We start from the raw sequence: 19,074 nt of genomic DNA on the forward strand, positions 1-19,074 counted from the left end.
TAAGCATAAATATTTATGTAAACATAAAGTCCATAGCATAGTGCTGGGCATTTGTTAAGTATTATGTACAACATTTATAGGTGATTTAGTTGAATTACTGAAGTGTGATTTTTTTTTAAAGGAGTTTTTGCCAGCCAGTAGTATAAGACCAAAGAAGAATCCCTTCCACCTGAAATCTGAGATGCAATGCCAGCTTTATGAGCAAGCAGAATAGGTAGCTCCATATATGACTGATTTAAAGGAGTTTCCTGAGGGCATATAAGTGGCTCAGTTAGTTAAGTGTCCAACTCTTGATTTCAGCTCAGGTCATGATGTCATGGTCATGAGAACAAGCCTCACTTTGGGCTCCAAGATGGGCACAGAGCCTGCTTGGGACTGTCTTTCTCTTCCTCTGCCCCTCCCCTATTTGTACACATCTTCCTCTCTCTCTCTCTCTCTCTCTCTCTCTCTCTCTCTCTCTCTCTCTCTCAAAAAAAAAAAGTTTCATGGAATGAGTCCAGTGTGTCAAAAAAATCTCAATCCTGCTGCCTGTCATCATACCACTATAAGTTAATCTTTTGAATACTGGAAACTATTTGTTTTTCATATGCTTTTGTCATGTTTTTAGCTAAAATTCAAATACTATGGGAAGTAGTCCAGTGGTTTCCAATCATCAGAATCTTGAAAACAACATTGATGTGGTCCATAGAATGACCAGAAGAGCAAATTGCCCTGACCCCTCTCCTTCTATCTCCTTTCCTGTACCTTCACAATTACTGAGTCTGGCTGATCTTCCCTCCTTAATGTTTTTCAAAGATATTTGCCTTTATCTCACTCCTTAGTTCAGGCCACCCTCATCTCCTTACCTGGATTACTGCAACCGCTTTCCGATTGATTTCTGGAACCCTAAACTTGTCTTCCCTCTAATCCATTTTCCACACTATGCCAGAGATGCCTCTTATAAATGTTAATTCATTTTATTCTCCCACCCCTTCCTAACCAGTTAGGAAGAAGGTGGCTACAGAGATTTTCTCATCGGGCCCTTACAGTATTCCAATATCATTTCTATCACTTTCCACTTTATATTACTCTCTTCTACTTAAGAAAATTTTAGAGAAACCTCCATCACCTTAAGGTTCCTTTTTTTTAATAAGAATAAGTTAATATTACCAGTTTTAAAAATAAAAGTTATATCCAAAGCACCTAGTCCTTTAAAAATAGCTCCTAGCTAATAAGCCAGCCAGTCAGTTCTCTCTGTGAAACTACAGGGCATTGGTGGAGAGTGAGGGGGTGAAACTGCTTTGCCGTTATCCAGCAAGAAGATGTGCTTTTAAAAGACAATAGCAGTGAACTAGACAGACAAAAAATCCTTGCCTTCCTGGAGTTTTCATTCTAATAAAGATAGTAAACAAGAGAAATTAAGTATACAGTGTGGTAGAGAATGATAAGGGCTGAAGAGAAATGTAAAGCAGAAAAAGGGAATAGGTAGTATATATATTTTTAGAAGGGAATATAGTTTTTCTTAAGTTATTTTTTATTTTTTTTAATCTTATTTAAATCCAAGTTAATTAACATATAGTGCAATAATGATTTCGGGAATAGAATTTAGCGATTCATCACTTAACACCTAACACCCAATGCTCATCCCAACAAGTGCCTCCTTAATGCCCATCCACATTTAGCCCATCCCCCCACCCAGCCCTGCTCCAGCAACCCTCAATTTGTTCTCTGTATTTAAGGGTCTTTTATGGTTGGCCTCCCTTTCTTTTTTGTTTTCTTCTTATTTTTCCTTCCCTCCCCCTATGTTCATCTGTTTTGTTTCTTAAATTGCACATATGAGTGAAATCATATGATATCTATCTTTTCTGATTTATTTCGCTTAGCATAATACACTCTAGTTCCATCTACATTGTTGCAAATGGCAAGATTTCATTCATTCATTTTGATCACCAAGTAATACTCTATTGTATATATATATATACCACCTCTTCTTTATCCATTCATTAGTCAATGAACATTTGGGCTCTTTCCATAATTTGGCTATTGTTGATAGTGCTGCTATAAACATTGAGGTGCATGTGCCCCTTCCAATCAGCATTTTGTATCCTTTGGATAAATACCTAGTAGTGCAATTGCTGGATCATAAGGTAGTTCTATTTTTTTTTTCAACGTTTATTTATTTTTGGGACAGAGAGAGACAGAGCATGAACGGGGGAGGGGCAGAGAGAGAGGGAGACACAGAATCGGAAACAGGCTCCAGGCTCCGAGCCATCAGCCCAGAGCCTGACGCGGGGCTCGAACTCACGGACCGCGAGATCGTGACCTGGCTGAAGTCGGACGCTTAACCGACTGCGCCACCCAGGCGCCCCAGGGTAGTTCTATTTTTAATTTTTTGGGAACCTCCATACTGTTCTCCACAGTGGCTGCACCAGTTTGCATTCCCACCAGCAGTACAAAAGTGTTTTCCTTTCTCCACATTCTCGCTAACATATGTTGTTGCCTGAGTTGTTAACTTTAGCCATTCTCATAGGTGTGAGGTGGTATCTCATTGTGGTTTTGATTTGTATTTCCCTGATGATGAGTGATGCTCAGCATCTTTTCATGTGTCTGTTAGCTGTCTGGATGTCTTCTTTGGAAATGTGTCTGTTCATGTCTTTTGCCCATTTCTTCACTGGATTATTTGGTTTGGGGGTGTTTATTTTGATAACTTATTTATACATTTTGGATACTAATCCTTTATCTGATGTGTCATTTGGAGATATCTTCTCCCATCCATCAGTTGCCATGTAGTTTAGAAAGAGTCAGCAGGGATAATCATTTTGAACTCTGCTGATGCTTTCTCTTCTTCCTTTTGCCAGACAAGCCCTGGTTATCCCCAGTCCGTTGTCCTTTCTGTACCTTCACCCATTCAACTTAAGGTGGCTGGAGGAAAACACACAGCCATGCTGGTGATCTCACTCTAAATTCATCATCAGGCACCTGGGTGGCCCAGTCAGTTAAGCGTCCAATTCTTGATATTGGCTCAGGTCGTGATCTCACCATTCGTGGGTTCTAGCCCCACATCAGGCTCTGCATTGACAGTGCAGAACCTGCTTAGGATTCTCTCTCTCCCACTCTCTCTCTGCACCTCCCCAGCCTGTGCTCGCTTGCTCGCTCGTTCTCTCTCTCTCTCTCTCTCTCTCTCACTTTCTCAAAATAAATAAATAAATAAATAAACATTAAAGATATTAATTAATTATGGGAGCCTGAGTGGCTCAGTCGGTTAAGCGTCCGACTTCGGCTCAGGTCTTGATCTCCCAGCTTGTGAATTGGAGCCCCGTGTCGGGCTCTGTGCTAACAGCTCAGAGCCTGGAGCCTGTTTCAGATTCTGTGTCTCCCTCTCTCTCTGCCCCTCCCCTGCTCATGCTCTGTCTTAAGAATAAAGAAACATTAAATATATATATATATATATATATATATATATATATATATATATATATATATTAATTCATCATCGCAAAAGGGGTCTTTAAGCTACCAGGCAACCTCTATATATTCCACTCTTTTTGGTGACTATTTCATACCCTCATATCCTTCTTCAAATCTTTTATACCTCCTCCCCATAACCACTTTCATTTGGTAACCTCAATTCCTATTTCACTGAGAAAAAAGAAGCAATCAGAAGAGAACTTCTACTGCATTTATATTTCTCTGTGCATCTTTTCCCATACACCCTGCTGTAATGACATAAACTACCCCTGCTCCAATATAAGGTCAAATTCTTCATTTGTCCCATAGATTTCATCGCCACTATGCTATACTGCCTCTTTGTTGAATTTTCAACTAAAAACAGTCTTTTTTGAAAAGAACTTTCCATAAAAAAAAAGAATACCTAATATAGCAACATGAAGTGGTTAACTGCCCTTAAGAGAGAAACAAATAGAAATAATTCATGGAATAAGCGATTTAAAACTAAACAACCAGTCTTCTAAGGAATATTCCTACTTAAATAAAATCTTTGTTTGTAAATTTTTTAGACTTTTCACCAGTGCTGGTGCACCATGGTCAGATATGCTCAGCAGACTACATTAGGTAATCAAGAAATTACGTTAGCTTAGTCAAACAGTTTGTGTCTTGACTCCAGTTGTACCTTGAATTCAGTAAATATAACTAGGATTCTTTTCAGTTTCAAAGCTTACCCTCTTCCCTGTCCAGGCTTAAAAACTAGGTTTTGGTAAACAACCTTCCAAACCCTAAGTAAGTTAAGGCTACCAAATTTCTAATAATTTAGTGATTTTTTTTTTACCTCTTAGATAAAAGGAAAGAAAGGAAATAGAATTATTTCCTTCAAAATCAAGAGAATAATACCATCACTTGACACCAAAAATGGGTAAGATTATTGTTTTTCTTATATTATGTAATATTTTTAAAAATAGCTTATAACATCAGTTTTAATCAGTGGCCAAATATTGCCCTGCCATTGGAGACACTACATTCTAGTTGGGGAGTCGGACTATAAATATCTATACTAATGGAAGTTTACTCAGCTACCAGGTTTTTAGCAATTTGATCTCTAGTTTTAGTCAATTAATTTTTTATTTCTTTTACCATTTCTATCAATTTGAATTTATATCAAACTCAGTTTGTATGTCATTATTAAGAACTTAAATTGTTCTCAAAGCTTCTTAAGTAATGTTTCAGAATTAATGTGAACTTTCCAAATCATCCATTCAGCACATAACTGAAGGCATTGTGTTCATTTTATTTCCAGTTTACATAGAATCTTAAGAGGACTGTGTATGGTTTCCCTGAGTGATCTCCATCTTTTATACATAACTCTTAATTTGACAGCCTTTTAGATATTGAAAAATATAAGCTTAGACCCATATATTTATCAGTGACCTTAAACAATGAACTAATGAAATACTAGTTTTTAGAGACCTCAAAAATTTTCTCCTAAACATGAGTGACGGACTTAAGATCTTAATGTAGGAGTCAGTTGCAGTATATAAAAAGCTAACACGCTAAATTCACATCCAAGTTCTGCCCCACAAATGTGTGATTATGCATAAACCAATTTTTCCAAGCCGCAATTTTATCATTGATAAGCATAAAAGCTATATTAGTTTGCTAATGTTATTTCGGAAATAGTAGAAATATCACGGTGTCAAACTATAAAACATCAAGCAAATGTATATTATTATTAGATTAGAAATATTTTATACTCAGATTTTTAGTTTTTTAATTGCCTTAGTATCCCTGAATTGCCAGTCCTTGACTGTCCTTGAGATATTTTCAACATCCTTTTCAATTTTTATCATGATCTTATCCTTTCAAGTTCAAATGGATATTGATTATTGTCACTACTTTTCCTTCTGCCATCCTAGTTCAGTGTAGCAGTTTTTAATACACTTAACATAAATACATATGGAAAGAACCCTTCTTTGGAAGTTCTTATTAAAGACAGGAACAAAAAAACAAACAAAAAACAGATTTTTTTCAGCCATCACCTCTCCTGCTTTTGTGACAATCTGGTCTTTGTCCCATGATTAGAGCACTGTTTTTAATAAATTTTATTTTTTATTTTTTTTAATGTAAAACTTTGTGGTTTTTTAATTGTTTAATTTTATTTAAATCCGAGTTTTAACATACAGTGTTATAATTTCAGGAGTAGAATTTAGTGATTCATCACTTATTTTTAATAAATGTTAAAAGCCCCATGGTCTTTGGCATTCTGGGTAGGTTGAATAGATTGAGAAAGATTACTTAGAAATAATCGTTATTGGGGCACCTGGGTGGCCCAGTTGATTGAGTGTCCGACTTCAGCTCAGGTCATGATCTCACATTCGTGGGTTCAAGTTGCACATCGGGTTGTGTGCTGACAGCTCAGAACCTGGAGCTTCTTTTGGATTCTGTGTCTCCCTCTCTCTTTGCCCCTCCCCTGATCATGCTCTGTCTCTCTCTCTCAAAAATAAAATAAAACATTAAAAAAAGTAAATCAAAAATAAATAGGTTACATTTTTTACATGCTTTGAATTTTTAGATTAGTCATACTTCTTTAGATATCTTTTTAAAAAGGAATAATTATGCTTAAGTTAAATATTTCTAGGTTATATGATAATTTCTATAAAATTATAAAAATGTGGGGGCACCTGGGTGGCTCACTCAGTTAAGCGTCTGACTTCGGCTCAGGTCATGATCTCACAGCTCGTGAGTTCAAGCCCCACATCGGGCTCTGTGCTAACAGCTCAGAGCCTGGAGCCTGCTTCTGATTCTGTGTCTCCCTCTCTCTCTGCCCCTCATCCGCTCATGCTCTGTCTCTCCTTCAAAAATAAATAAATGTTTAAGACTTATAAAAATGTGAGAAAGCATTATATTCTAACAAGGTTTCATTGTATACATTTATCATTTTGCATAGGAAAATTGGACTTTTATAGGATATAGTTAACTTTTGCTTGATATTCCTGTGTCAACTGTTTAAACAACAGTTGGAAATGGAAATTACATTGGGATATACTAAGAAAAACTTTATCCATGTCTCTCACTATGTCACTAAAATTGTACTTATATGCTCAGACATGTCAAAACTAAAATGTTAACTTTCAACATAGAAACATTTTCATGAGATTTTGCATTGATTATTTCCTTTCATGAAAAGATTTTATATTTAATAATGTTGAAAAACAGTATTTTTTTTTTTAGCACATAAGGAGGCAGCACAGCATTAGAGATAAGAGCACTAAGTCAAAGTACGTAAGACCTGAATTTGAATCCCACCCAGGCCCAGTCCTTCCCACTTATCTATAAACCCCATATGTTATTATAAGGATTTATATGGTAACAAATATAAGATGTTCACTCCATGCCTAGCACGTAGGAAAATCTTTAGGAAGCAAACAGTGAACAGTGGGTTTAGGGAATAGCCTTTATAAATGCTAAGACATTATTGTATTCAAAGTAAGCATGATATAATTCATGAGGTGTGTATGAGAAGCTCATGTATTCCACTTTTAATTTATGAAAACATTACTAGTTTTAGAAAGCACTAAATTTTAGGCAAGATTTATATATATAAATTATATCTGTCCTGTTAAAGGATATAAATAACACTGAGGAATATATATGAAATCAAGTCAAAAATTTTTCTGCAATAGAAATGTAGCTACTAAAATATTTTCACTGATATATCTCACCTATTGGTTATAACAGAGAATTATATGGACACCATAATAAATTTATAATTTTTGAAATAGAAAATTAAAATTTATGCTTATTCCAATGGAAAAAAATGTTACGAATGTGATGATCTTTACTGGACATATTTGCAGTAGCATCCATATTGGGCATTTAGCAAATTGATGTATGCTATGTTGTACCATTAGGGTACAAGGCTAACTTCTAGAAAGTATTTCTGTATCTTTGGGAAAAGATTCATTTGCTCTCCTTAGAAATGGTTTTGTTTTCAGAATGATTGAGTGATACAATCTAAGTCTTCAACCTATTAGGTCTTTTATAAATTCCAAAATAAACTACAGAGCAGTACTTAAAAAGCAGATAGCTCATTTGATGAATTTGACTCTCCCTATATAAGAGTTTCTCTGTACATGCTGTGACTTTATACATTCTACCATTCATACAAGAAGTGTTTAGCACTAGGTATCCAAAATGAACTCTTTCACATTAGGTCCAGCATCCTGCTTCCCAGTGTGCATTAAGCATCAAAGCTTTCTCTCTGAAAATAGGCCCCTTAAAAATTAGTGCTAGTCTGGACTCATCAAATCAAAAATACTTGGCTGTTTGCATCTGTCCTCTCTACTTTATAACAAATTCTTATAAATCGGCTGTCTTCTTGCTTATTATGTATCCACCTATTTACTACAGTTGCAAAAATATTAGAGAAAAACCAAATATCAGCATAGCCACAAAACCTTTAGGACGTTAGAGTCCTCTTTGGACTAACTGTGCTGCCTTTGGCAACCTTTGTTCCTTCTGATGACCATTAAATATGATTATCAGGTAGCTATGATTTCTTAAGATCTTACCCATAAGTAAGTATAGTCATAATTAAATGTAACACAAAATAATTAAATAATTTTCCCATAGAAGGAAGTTTTTCATCTTAGTCTCAAAAAGCTGGTATGGGGTGCCTGCATGGCTCAGTCAGTTAAGTGTCCAAGTCTTGATTTCTGCTCAGGTCATGGTCTCACAATTTGTGGGTTCATGCCCCATATCAGGCTCTGTGATGACAGTGCAGAGCCTACTTAGGATTCTCTGTCTCCTTCTCTCTCTGTCCCTCCCCCACTCACTATCTCTCTAAAAAATAAATCAATGAAGAAAGATTTTTTTAAAACCTAGTATAAAAGCTTTTTAAAAATCTGAACTCCTCTGTGGTTTCTTTCAGTTTGAAGTTTCCTTTTATTTATAAAATTTCATTAATTCATCTATAATTATTCCTTCTTAATTACTCTTTTATCTTGAAATATATATAACATGGAATTTTGAGCTTCCAAGAGAAAATAATTGTAATAGTTATTATTATTGTATAACATTTGTAACTGTCATGTATCTGTAGTAATCTTACTTGGATGGGACCCTGTTAGTTTTACAGATTAAATCAAAAACTTCTATAGGAAAAAAAATGAGATTTTCCCTATGAGGTATCAAAGTATGTAAAGCTGTATGGTAATATTGGCATAGGGATAGATAATTTGAACAGAATACAGAAAAATAGAAACCATGTAAAATTAGAAATTTTGTTCATGAGAATATGCCATTTCAAATCAACGGTGAAAAGATGCTGTTGGAAAAATTTTAAATCACTTAGAATATTCCATATATAAGGTAAATTCCAGGTAGATTAACAAGCTAAGTAAAAAAGAAAGTATTGGAAGAAATAAGATTATTTTTAGTATCTTGGAATGGAAAAGTCTTTGTAATAAAAACACAAAACCCAGAATGCAAACAAGGAAAATATTGATTAACTGATTTAACCATAAAAATTAAAATTCTGTATGAAGAAAGGTACTAAACAAAGATAAAAGACAAATGACAAAAAATAAAATAATGGATTAGTAGGCAAAATCCATCAAGAATTCCATAATTATGAAAAATATTAAGAAGCTAATAGATGGAAAAGTATGTGAACTAGCAGCTCACAAAAGCAGAAATACAAAGCTCTTTTAAACATAACAAATCAGGTTCAACCACAGTATTCACTGAAGAAACGCAGATTTAAACAATAATTTTATTTTACCCAGCAAATAGAGAAAAATGTAAATGACAGTTATTACACAGTGTCTGCAAACACATGAATAAACAGGAATAGATATACAGTATTGGTGGGAGTGTAAACTGGCAAATCCTTTTTATAAAGTAATGTAGCAGTATCTAACAGATTAAACTATACATATCCTTTTGAAATTCCAAGTACAGGAATCTGTCCTAAAGAAATACTTGCATATATGTAAACATATGGTAACATATTTGTCCACCTGTCCAATCCTTCACATCTTAAATCACAGCTGTTAAGGCAGCCTCTTTCTCTCTGGTTTCTCTGTCTTCAGTTTTATTCTGCTCTATCCCATCTTTCATACTGCTGTCAGATTATTTTCCTGAAAAGCAAATATGATTCTGGCCCTGCCTACTTAAAGACTTCTCTTTTACTGTTGCCTATAGGTTTTTTATAGTCTTTTCTCCACCGTATTATCAGCAGTCTGCCTCTGTCCTTCACGTTCCTTGTGTTCCAGCCACACTGAATTCCTACCTCAATAAAACAAGCATGCTCAGCCAGCCCTTTTTACAACTCCTAGTCTGCACTCCACATACTCATCATGTATTTATTGAATTTATTGTTCTTTAAGTACTGATGATACAGCAAAGCCCAAGGTCCCCCTGTTTTCTTTTGGGGTTTTTGAAGATAGCAGATTATTGATGGGAAGGTGGAATTGTTGAGGAAAAAAAATATGTATATGCTTAAAATCAAATAATCAGATAATCAAAGTATATATAGACAATTAAAATAAGTCAATGTGCTAATGAATGGGTGGATCCCTGAGAATAGGATCCTGTGAGAAGATAAATCTTAAGATCTAATGACAAAAAGTATTCTGTCATTGAAAATCAGCAGAAAGATCATCAAAGCAGACAGAACAGTTAGCGCAAAGACCCCAAGGCAGGAATATACTTGGTATGTTTGAAGTAAACAAAATAGTATGCAAAATAAAGGCAATAGTGACAGATGTGGGAAATGTATTATATTAAGTAATGCCAGGCACCACAGCAAACAAACTGACATCTCAGAGACTTAACAAAGGTTTATTTCTTGCTCACATTACACATCTGAGACAGTTTTACAAGAAGGCTCTGCTGGTAGAGATTCCACCATCTTGAACATATGGTTTCCTGAGATCACTGAAACAGGGAAAGAGAAGAATGGAAGAACAGTAACTCTTAACTAAGCTCTGAAGTGATATACACACATCATTTCCTTTTACTTTTATTGGCCAAACCTGTCATAGGGACCGAATCTAACTGTATAAGAGTCTAGGAAATGTATATGGAACAAGCGGAATGTTTGGTGAACACTGTCTCTGCTGCAGACAAGGACCTGATCTTACAGGTTAAAGAGTTTTAAGTGTGTGAGGCACCTGGGTGGCTCAGTTGATGGAGCATCTGACTTCGGCTCAGGTCACGATCTCACGGTTCATGGGTTCAAGCCTCATGTCGGGCTCTGTGCTGACAACTCAGAGCCTGGAGCCTGCTTCGGATTCTGTGTCTCTTCTCCCTGCTTCTGCCCCACCCCAGCGTGCACTTGCTCGCTCCCTCTCTCTCAAAAATCTTTAAGGAAAAAAAAAAGAATTCTAAGTGTGAATGAAGGTCAGTGGTCAGTTTTGAAAAATGTTACCTGACCAGATTTTTTTTAAGATTACTCTGGCTACTGGGTAGAAAATGGAAATGACTAAAAAAGCTAGAGAAAAAATTTAAGGCTATTGCAAGATTCTTGTTAAGAGATAGTGGTGGCTTTAGGGCACCTGGCTGGTTCAGTCGGTAAAGTATGCAACTCTTGATCTCAGGGTTGTGAGTTCGAGCCCCACACTGGGTGCAGAGATTACTTAAAAAGCAAGAGAGATAATGGTGGCTTAGACTAAGAAGAAAGAGAAAGGTGAATTCATTGGGAGTTTTTATTTTTTTAAGAGGTAATAGAAGGTGCTGATGGATTGGTTATAAAATATGAAGAAAAAGATAAGAATCAAGGATGATTCTAGAGGTAGCTTGTACATGCAATTTCTTTGTAGGAATGTCCTTTCCCAATTCCCGACCTGAAAAAGTTTTCTTCCTTCCAGACCCAACTCAAATGTCATTTTTTCTGTAGGACATTTCTAATTCCCCTGGCAGATCAAGTCTTTCCTTTTTCTGTACTCCCATACTGTTTTTTTTTCAAGTTTATTTATTTATTTTAGAGAGAGAGAGAGCAAGCACAAGTAGGGGAGGAACAGAGAGAGAGGGGAAGAGAGAGAGAATCTCAAGCAGGCTCTGTACTGTCAGCACAGAGCCCAATGTGGGGCTCAAACCCACGAACTGTGAGATCATGACCTGAGCCGAAACCAAGAGTCAGATACTTAACCAACTGAATCACCCAGGCGTTCCCATACTGTTCTTCTTTATGACACTTCTTGAATTGTAGTATGACTGTCATTTACATGCATTTCTTCTGCAAGACCATGAGCTAACATCTTGCCTGGCCTATAGTCAGTCAATAAAATTGTATTGAATGAATGAATGAATATACAGTATATAATATTTTCATCAGAAAAATATTTTCTTTAGAAAATATTACATAATGTAAATAAATTCATTCTATACAATTTTATTGATATATACACATATGTGTGTATACATATATATGAATATATGTGAATATATAGATATAGATATAGATATAGATATAGATTACACAGTGTTTGAAGCCTAAGGAGTTTTCATCAGTCTTTAAAACATTATTCTTGGCTATATATCTGTAATGTTTGGCTGCCATAACTGCTTTTTTTTTTTTTTTAATAGAATGAGAGGCAGCTGCAGGTACTGGCAGATTACAAAATGCGTAATTACTAAAAGTAACTGAAGCATATTATAGTATAATTCAACAGAAAAAAAAAACATCTGGCACATGCTATGTTAATTTGTCATAAGAGAGTTTCAAAGAAAGCACTTGCTGCAGCTGGCAGATCCATCATTTTCCTGAAACGAATAGTACACCTTTTGTTTTTAATTCTCTCGTATAATATAGACTAGAGCCTTATGTGATTTAATCTTTAGTCATCACTAAAGGATTTCAGGCATTGAGGACATTTCCCCTGTGCTGTATCAACTAAAATATACATGGCTTATTCTTATCTTAAAACTGTGCCTCAATAATAACAGAATGATCTGAGCAATTATAGTAATTGATTATAATGCCTAAGAAATTGGCCTAAATTTCAAGCTCCTATTTCATAAGGAACCATACTTCTTTTTTTTATTTAAAGCATTTATGGTGTTTTCAAAGAAACTCATGCATTGTAGGGAAAACGTTGCTGTTATCCTCATAAGCATACTTTTCAGTTATTATATATGCCAGTGATACTAAGAACTAAAGCACATTTTGAGTAGAAATTCTTCCTTTCAACATGTGCTAGGTAGGATATCCATTTCTATGACAGAAACAAACAGAAAAGGGTTAATTATTATAAAACAGGTTCTAGTGCCGACCTTTTTGAAATAATCTGTATTTCCAAGTCTCTGCTGAGCATGTCCATAGGTACCTCAAACTCAATACACTTAAATATATTTCACTCCTAACCCAAGTTTTTATTTCATCCTGTATTTCCCATTCCATGACTGATAATATCTACCCATTTGCTCAAACAAAACGCCAGAAGTCATCCTGAACTTCTCCTCACACCCCTGAATCAATTATTACTAATTCTACTTCCTAAATATCTCCTGAATCTGTCCATTCCCGACTAATAGTTTAGGCTATCAACATTGCTCACCTGGATTACTGCTATAACCCTTAATTTACCACAGTCATGTCTCCTAATCTACTTTTTCTTGCTGTAATAGCAGATTTTCTGATATTCAAATCCAGTCATGTGACATCTCTTCTTAAAGTACTTCAGTGCCTCCCCAGTGTATTAATAATAAAGTCTAAACTTACTGTCAAGACATAGAAGATCCTTTGCAATCTGTATTTCCTGTGTTTCCAGCTTTTCCTCTCTTACTCCCATTTCCACCTCCTAGTAACACTCTATGCCTTGCACACACAGAACTCCTTTCAGTTCCCTGAATTTATTATCCTTTCTTACTGCCTGGCCTTCACACATGGATTTGATTGTAACACTCTTCCTTTCCTTACTCTGCTTTTGTCCATCTAACTTCTGTTTCTCTTTCATACATCAGCTTAAAAGCCTACTTCCTCTGGAGAGACAGCTCTAATCCCCTAATCATCCCTACACATTTCCATAGCACTTTTTATAGCATTTACTACCTATATTATGAAGTAGGGGCTTTTCAGTATTTAGTAGTTTATAAATTTCACTATGGCAGTAACTGGATCTTGTTCCTCCTTGTCTCCCTAGCACTTAGCATAATATATGGAATGTGACAGGCATTAATTTCAGTATTTGTTGAATGAATGAACTTTATATTCCCTCTATCTTATCCTAAGTTCAGGACTTAAAATTAGATGTTGTGAAGAAAATTCACATAATACTTTGTAACTTTGAGTTCCTTATTCAAATAACTTCTTAAAATAAGCTTCCTGTGAATGATTTTTGTACATAAAGCTCTATCTCACACTCACTTCCCTAGTAGTAATCTCCCAAATTTAATATACCATTTGGTAGCTACTTTGAAAATGTAATCACTGAATTATCTAATTTGTTTTCTCGTGAGAGCAAATATATAGTGAAAACTTTGAAAAGGCAAAATACAGTGTATTAGAAATGTTACCATTGAATGTACTGGTTAACTGATTCTGTGGGGTTACCTAAAATTTGCCTAGGCTAAAAATCACCCTGTATGTTCAAGGCATTAATCTAAGCCTTGTGAATATAGTTCCTCTTTTAGAGCTTTCATTTTAATGAGAAGAGACAAATAGTCAAGAGGTAAGCCAACAAATAAGATAATTTTAGATGTTTTAAGTGGTATGAAGAAAACAGGTCAATATGATAGACAGTAACTGGGACGAGGCGGGACCTGAAAGGACTGCACAATTTTTTAAAAAGTGGTCGGAAAAGCTGGCATTTTAAACCAAGGCCTGAATTGTAGAAATAAACCAACTATACAAAAAATTCAGGAAAATATTCCAGGCAGAGGGAAGAATAGGAAGTGCAAAGCTCCAGAATTAAGAGGAGTTGACCATGTAAATAAAGTATAGTCAACAAAAAGAGAAGCTATAACATTGAGGAACCGAGGCATGGATTAGATCATGAGAATCTTGTAGGGCGTTTTAAGTAAAATATTCTTACTTTAAGTAAAATATTTAAGACTATTTTAAGTTAAAAGAAATACAGGAGTGGGAAATCATTGGAGAATTTTAAACATCCTTAGATCTTTGAAAGAACACTTTAGCTATTGTGTAGAAAATACAGACGTGGCAAAAATTGAGTCAGGGAGACAAGATACTAGATTATTACAGAATTCCAGGCAATAGATAATAGTAGCTTAGAGCAGAGTGTTGTCAAATGGAAATGGAGAGAAGTGGACAGTTATAAAATCTATTAGGAAGGTAGGACAAAACTTATTTGTTAAGTCAAATATAGGTAATGAGGAAAAGGGAGGAGTCAAAGATGATGTCTTAGCGTAGACTTGAACATCTCAGTAGACGGTGAGGCCTTTTACTGGGAAGGAGAAAACTTGGGATGGTATAGATAAGAGGTAGTTTCCATTTTGGACAGGTTACATATGAGGTGCTCATTAACATTCCTTTATGGTCATAGAATAGATGAGATCACTTAGGGGGATTGTGCAGATAGGGAAGGAAAGAACCTGGGAGTATGACCAAGAGTGCTCTACTATATCTAAAGCTGGCCTGTCTGCTTTAACTTGTGGTATTTTTAGTTAACTGAATGAGATTTGAAACCGTAGGATGAATTTCCTTTTTTAGTAGTCAGGTCTTTTGAAGCCATACAAAAAGTTGAGATCACAATCTTTGTAATTACTAACCATTTTGCCACATACTTAGGATTAAATTTTTTTTACAGAATCTTCATTTTGCCTTTTAGGTCTTGATACTATATGATGCCACAGATATGCTTTACTAATATCTTTTGTAATTGATTGGGCTTAAGATATGAGGCAGTGTGACTTAATTGACAGAAGATTTTGATTAAAGACTGAGTGTGAACCCCGTGTTTTCATTGTCACTGCATGACCTTAGGAACATTAAATCATTTGAGTCTTAATTCCTTTACTTAGAAGATGAGAATAATAACTACTTTGCAAGCTTAAAGTAATAATAAAGTACTGTAGTAAAGTTAAGGTACAGTAGCAAACTCTCTTGGCTGATGTCCACTTAATCTTATGACAACATTAACCTGTGAACTAAATTTCTGTGCAAAGAATTCTGACCAGTGTCCAAAGCATTCTCCATGCCCTTGCTTTAATTGACTTCACTCTAGTGTTGTTATCTGTCACTTGCTTTACAAGTGTCCCTATGTTTGCTCCCAAACCAGGTTATGCCAGTTGTACTTGTATTAGAAATACATAATAAAACAGTGATACCTGACTACAGAAAAAGTTATTATTTCTTTCAAAACTGAATTGTATGCTTTGGAGAATTTGCTGTTGAAATACATTTGGACAAGCAACTCTAAAAGAATAGAGGGAATACTATAACGATTTAGAGAATTCTGTATTTGGATTGCTTGCCAAGTGCCTTTGAATGCTTGAACCACATTTATGAAGCCAGAAGTGGAAATAGTTATAGATGATACATTATAGATGTGGTTTTTGTAAGAAAGACATTCAACGTTGAAATATTCCAATCAGTGTGGTCATACTTTAAAACATAGAGATCTAAAAACAAAAACAAAAAAACAAAAAAACAAAACATTTTGTATATTCTAGACTAGAGGTCCAGACAAAATCCTTATCCTTCCTTGGGCCTCAGACCTCTTAAAAATTCAGGAAATCTATGGATCCTCTTCCCAGAAAAGATAAACACACAAGATCTTGCAGATAGTTTCAGGGTGCTTGCGAACATACATATATATAGCCTGTCTGTGGACCACAGATGGAGAACCTTTGCCTTAGTTCCCACTTTCCACCCACTTTCACCTCAAATTGATGAATTTGAGACTTTATCAATGTTGATTGTAATATTTTATGGAATATTTTGTGGAAAAGCACTGAATGTTTTCTTAATAGATACAGCATTTATTACTTTGCTAAATTATTTTGTAAGATTTTACTTACACAGAAGGCAGTAAATGAATTATATTTTACAATGTATTTTCTAAATTACATTTTGTAGGCATGACTAGGATTTTCCGTCACATATTAATTATATAAGTGAACTGAAAGTAGTTAGGACACCGATGGGCTAAGCAGTTCCCAGTGTTATAAGGAATTCCTCATTCACATACTCTTACATTAAAATTGGCAGAAGACAGGGGCACCTGGGTGGCTCAATCATTTGAGCGTCTGACTCTTGATTTCAGCTCAGGTCATGATCTGTGGGGTCAGGAGATCAAGTCCCACATCAGGTTCCACACTGAGCATGAGGCCTGCTTAAGATTCTCTCTGCCCCTCCCTCAAGCACACATGCACAGGCGCTCTCTCTAAAAAAAGAAAAAAAAATTGGTAGAGGACAATAATTTTACCTTAAATCTTGTAACATATTGTGTAATATACTAGAAATTATATAGAGAAATTGCGTACAACTTCATTTAAATTCTTTAATTAGCATAAAATATTCTTTAAGTGCCATAATGTCGTACAGAAATGAAATGTCATCTGTCTCTTTACTTTCTGGCAGGCTACACTTAAATCATCCCTGATAGGTAGGAATGTTTCTGTTGTTAAAGATTTCCAATGAAGAGATTAGATAGCTGTACTTGGTGAGTGTTTCAAGTGTAATACCACTGTGAAACTCTGAAATCTTATGTTTATCCTAAATCACTAATGATATAGGGAACTTTCAATTATGTTCTCTAATGAAGAGAAAATTCTCATAGATAATACATTGAGTTAGATCATCCTCCCACGTCTTTCCTTTATCCCTGCAGTGAAATATCCTGACAAAGAAATAAGGAGTTGCTGAAGACTGACAGGCAGACTCTAGGAGGTCTCAGGGGATAGAGTTGGCAAAACCACTTTTCTTTCCACCCTTTAATACCTTCTAAAATTTCAATCAGAAGTGAGATTGAAGGAAATGCATAACTGAAAAATAACCTTTTCTTAGGCACTTCGAATCCTTTGTTAGAAAGAACTAGAATATAAATAAATCTAAATAAATAAAAATAACCTTTATCTAAAAATATGTTTTGTGGTAGATTCTTCAGTAAATGTTTGTTGAACAAATAAGGAATAAAATTTTCTAACTGCCAGGTTTTCTACAGAAATTTAGCCATAAATCACATTTTTATTGATACCCTGTATGTAAAGCACTGTGGTAAATACTATGGAAACTAAAAACAACCCCTCTTTAAACGTTTCCCATTATACTTGGGGCAGTGTGTGTGTATACATACATGTTATGTATGCTTACACATATAAATGATTTGCATAATAGAGAATTGCTAAATGTCTTGTAACATAAAAGAAGTATCAAAGCTTTAATTTGAGAAGAGAACTGTCTGGATTAAAATGAACTGAAAAGGAGGTATAGAAAGAGAAGGGGGCAAAGGTGGAACCTTAAGAGTTTAAAGGGAAATCTAAAAAAAGGATATAGAAAATAGCATAAACATGAGTCTAAAGGTGTTACATATATGGCTTGTATGTGAGACAGTGAGAACCTAACTGAAGTAGAAGATTCCTATTGGAGGTAAGGTTGGAAAGATAGTATACAAAATTTTGGGGGATTTTGAATGCCACTCTCAGGAATTGGATTATTTTGTCCAATAGCAGAAAGCCACTGGAAGTTATTATTTAAGGAAGTAAATTATAAAAGTGACTTAGAGAAATACATTCATGATGTGTGGGTTAGACATGGAAAACCACTATATTGAGTGCTTTTTGTGCAATGTGATGTACTTGCAAAATTTTTTCACTTGATATTGAGAAGCCTGAGCATTTGGCTTTTGTAATAAATCTAAAAATTAAGTTATAAGAACTTGAGTTGTGATGCTAAGGCTCTATAAAAATGAAGAACGGATACAAGAGACATTGCAAAGGAAGAGTCTCTTTAGGGAGTCTCTTTAGGGGCAAACTAGATGTTGCATTTAAGAGAAGATAAGAAATAGAGTTGAGGTGGTTTAACATAGGCAATGAGGGCAAAGATGTCACTGATATAAAAATTTAGTATCAAGGGGCACCTGGGTGGCTCATTTGGTTAAGCATCCCGACTCTTGGTTTCAGCTCAGATCACAATTTCAGTGTCATGAGTTCAAGTCCCACATTGGGCTCTGTGCTGACAGAGTGGAATCTACTTGGTATTCTCTCTCTCCCTTTCTCTCTGCCCCTTCCCTGCTCTCTCTCTCTCTCTTTCTCTCTTTCAAAATAAATAAATAAACTTAAAAAAAATTGTTAATTGAGTGGCAAGATGAGAAGTAGGTTTTCAGGGAAAAATCAAAAAGTTTGATATTAGGCATGTTAAATTTGAATATAACATTTTAGGGAAGAAGTCAGAAATAAAGCTATATAATGTGTTAGGTTTTTAAGTGAATTTATAAATATTTATATTGCTAGGATGTCTAGTACCCAAACTCACACATATATATTCTTTCACATATTCATTCAGCTAACATTTAGCAATTGCCTGCCATGTTGCAGTGTAGGGGAGTGGTTAAGAACACAGACCTTGGAACAAAAGGGCCCAGTTTTTGAATCCTGACTCTACAATTGGACTAGCTATGTGACCTAACTTTATTTTTAAATTTCTCATTTGTTTAAATTTTATTTTATTTAACTTTATAG

The 19,074-nt window shown here is 35.1% G+C and overlaps 1 protein-coding gene across 5 annotated transcripts in view; it reads left to right on the forward strand.

Moving 5' to 3' along the window:
• SCLT1 (sodium channel and clathrin linker 1) overlaps positions 1-19,074 on the forward strand; it is a 226,360-nt gene that overhangs the window by 194,118 nt on the left and 13,168 nt on the right. For 2 of the 5 annotated variants that reach the window (XR_006596760.1, XR_002741781.2), the window contains one exon: positions 4,272-4,348. The exons of the other annotated variants lie outside the window; for them this stretch is intronic. The gene's annotated coding sequence lies outside the window, so the exon portion shown is untranslated. The remainder of the gene's footprint in view (positions 1-4,271; positions 4,349-19,074) is intronic. 5 annotated transcript variants of the gene reach the window in all.

This window comes from Felis catus, chromosome B1 (assembly GCF_018350175.1).
Source record: "Felis catus isolate Fca126 chromosome B1, F.catus_Fca126_mat1.0, whole genome shotgun sequence".
Lineage (NCBI taxonomy): Eukaryota > Metazoa > Chordata > Mammalia > Carnivora > Felidae > Felis > Felis catus.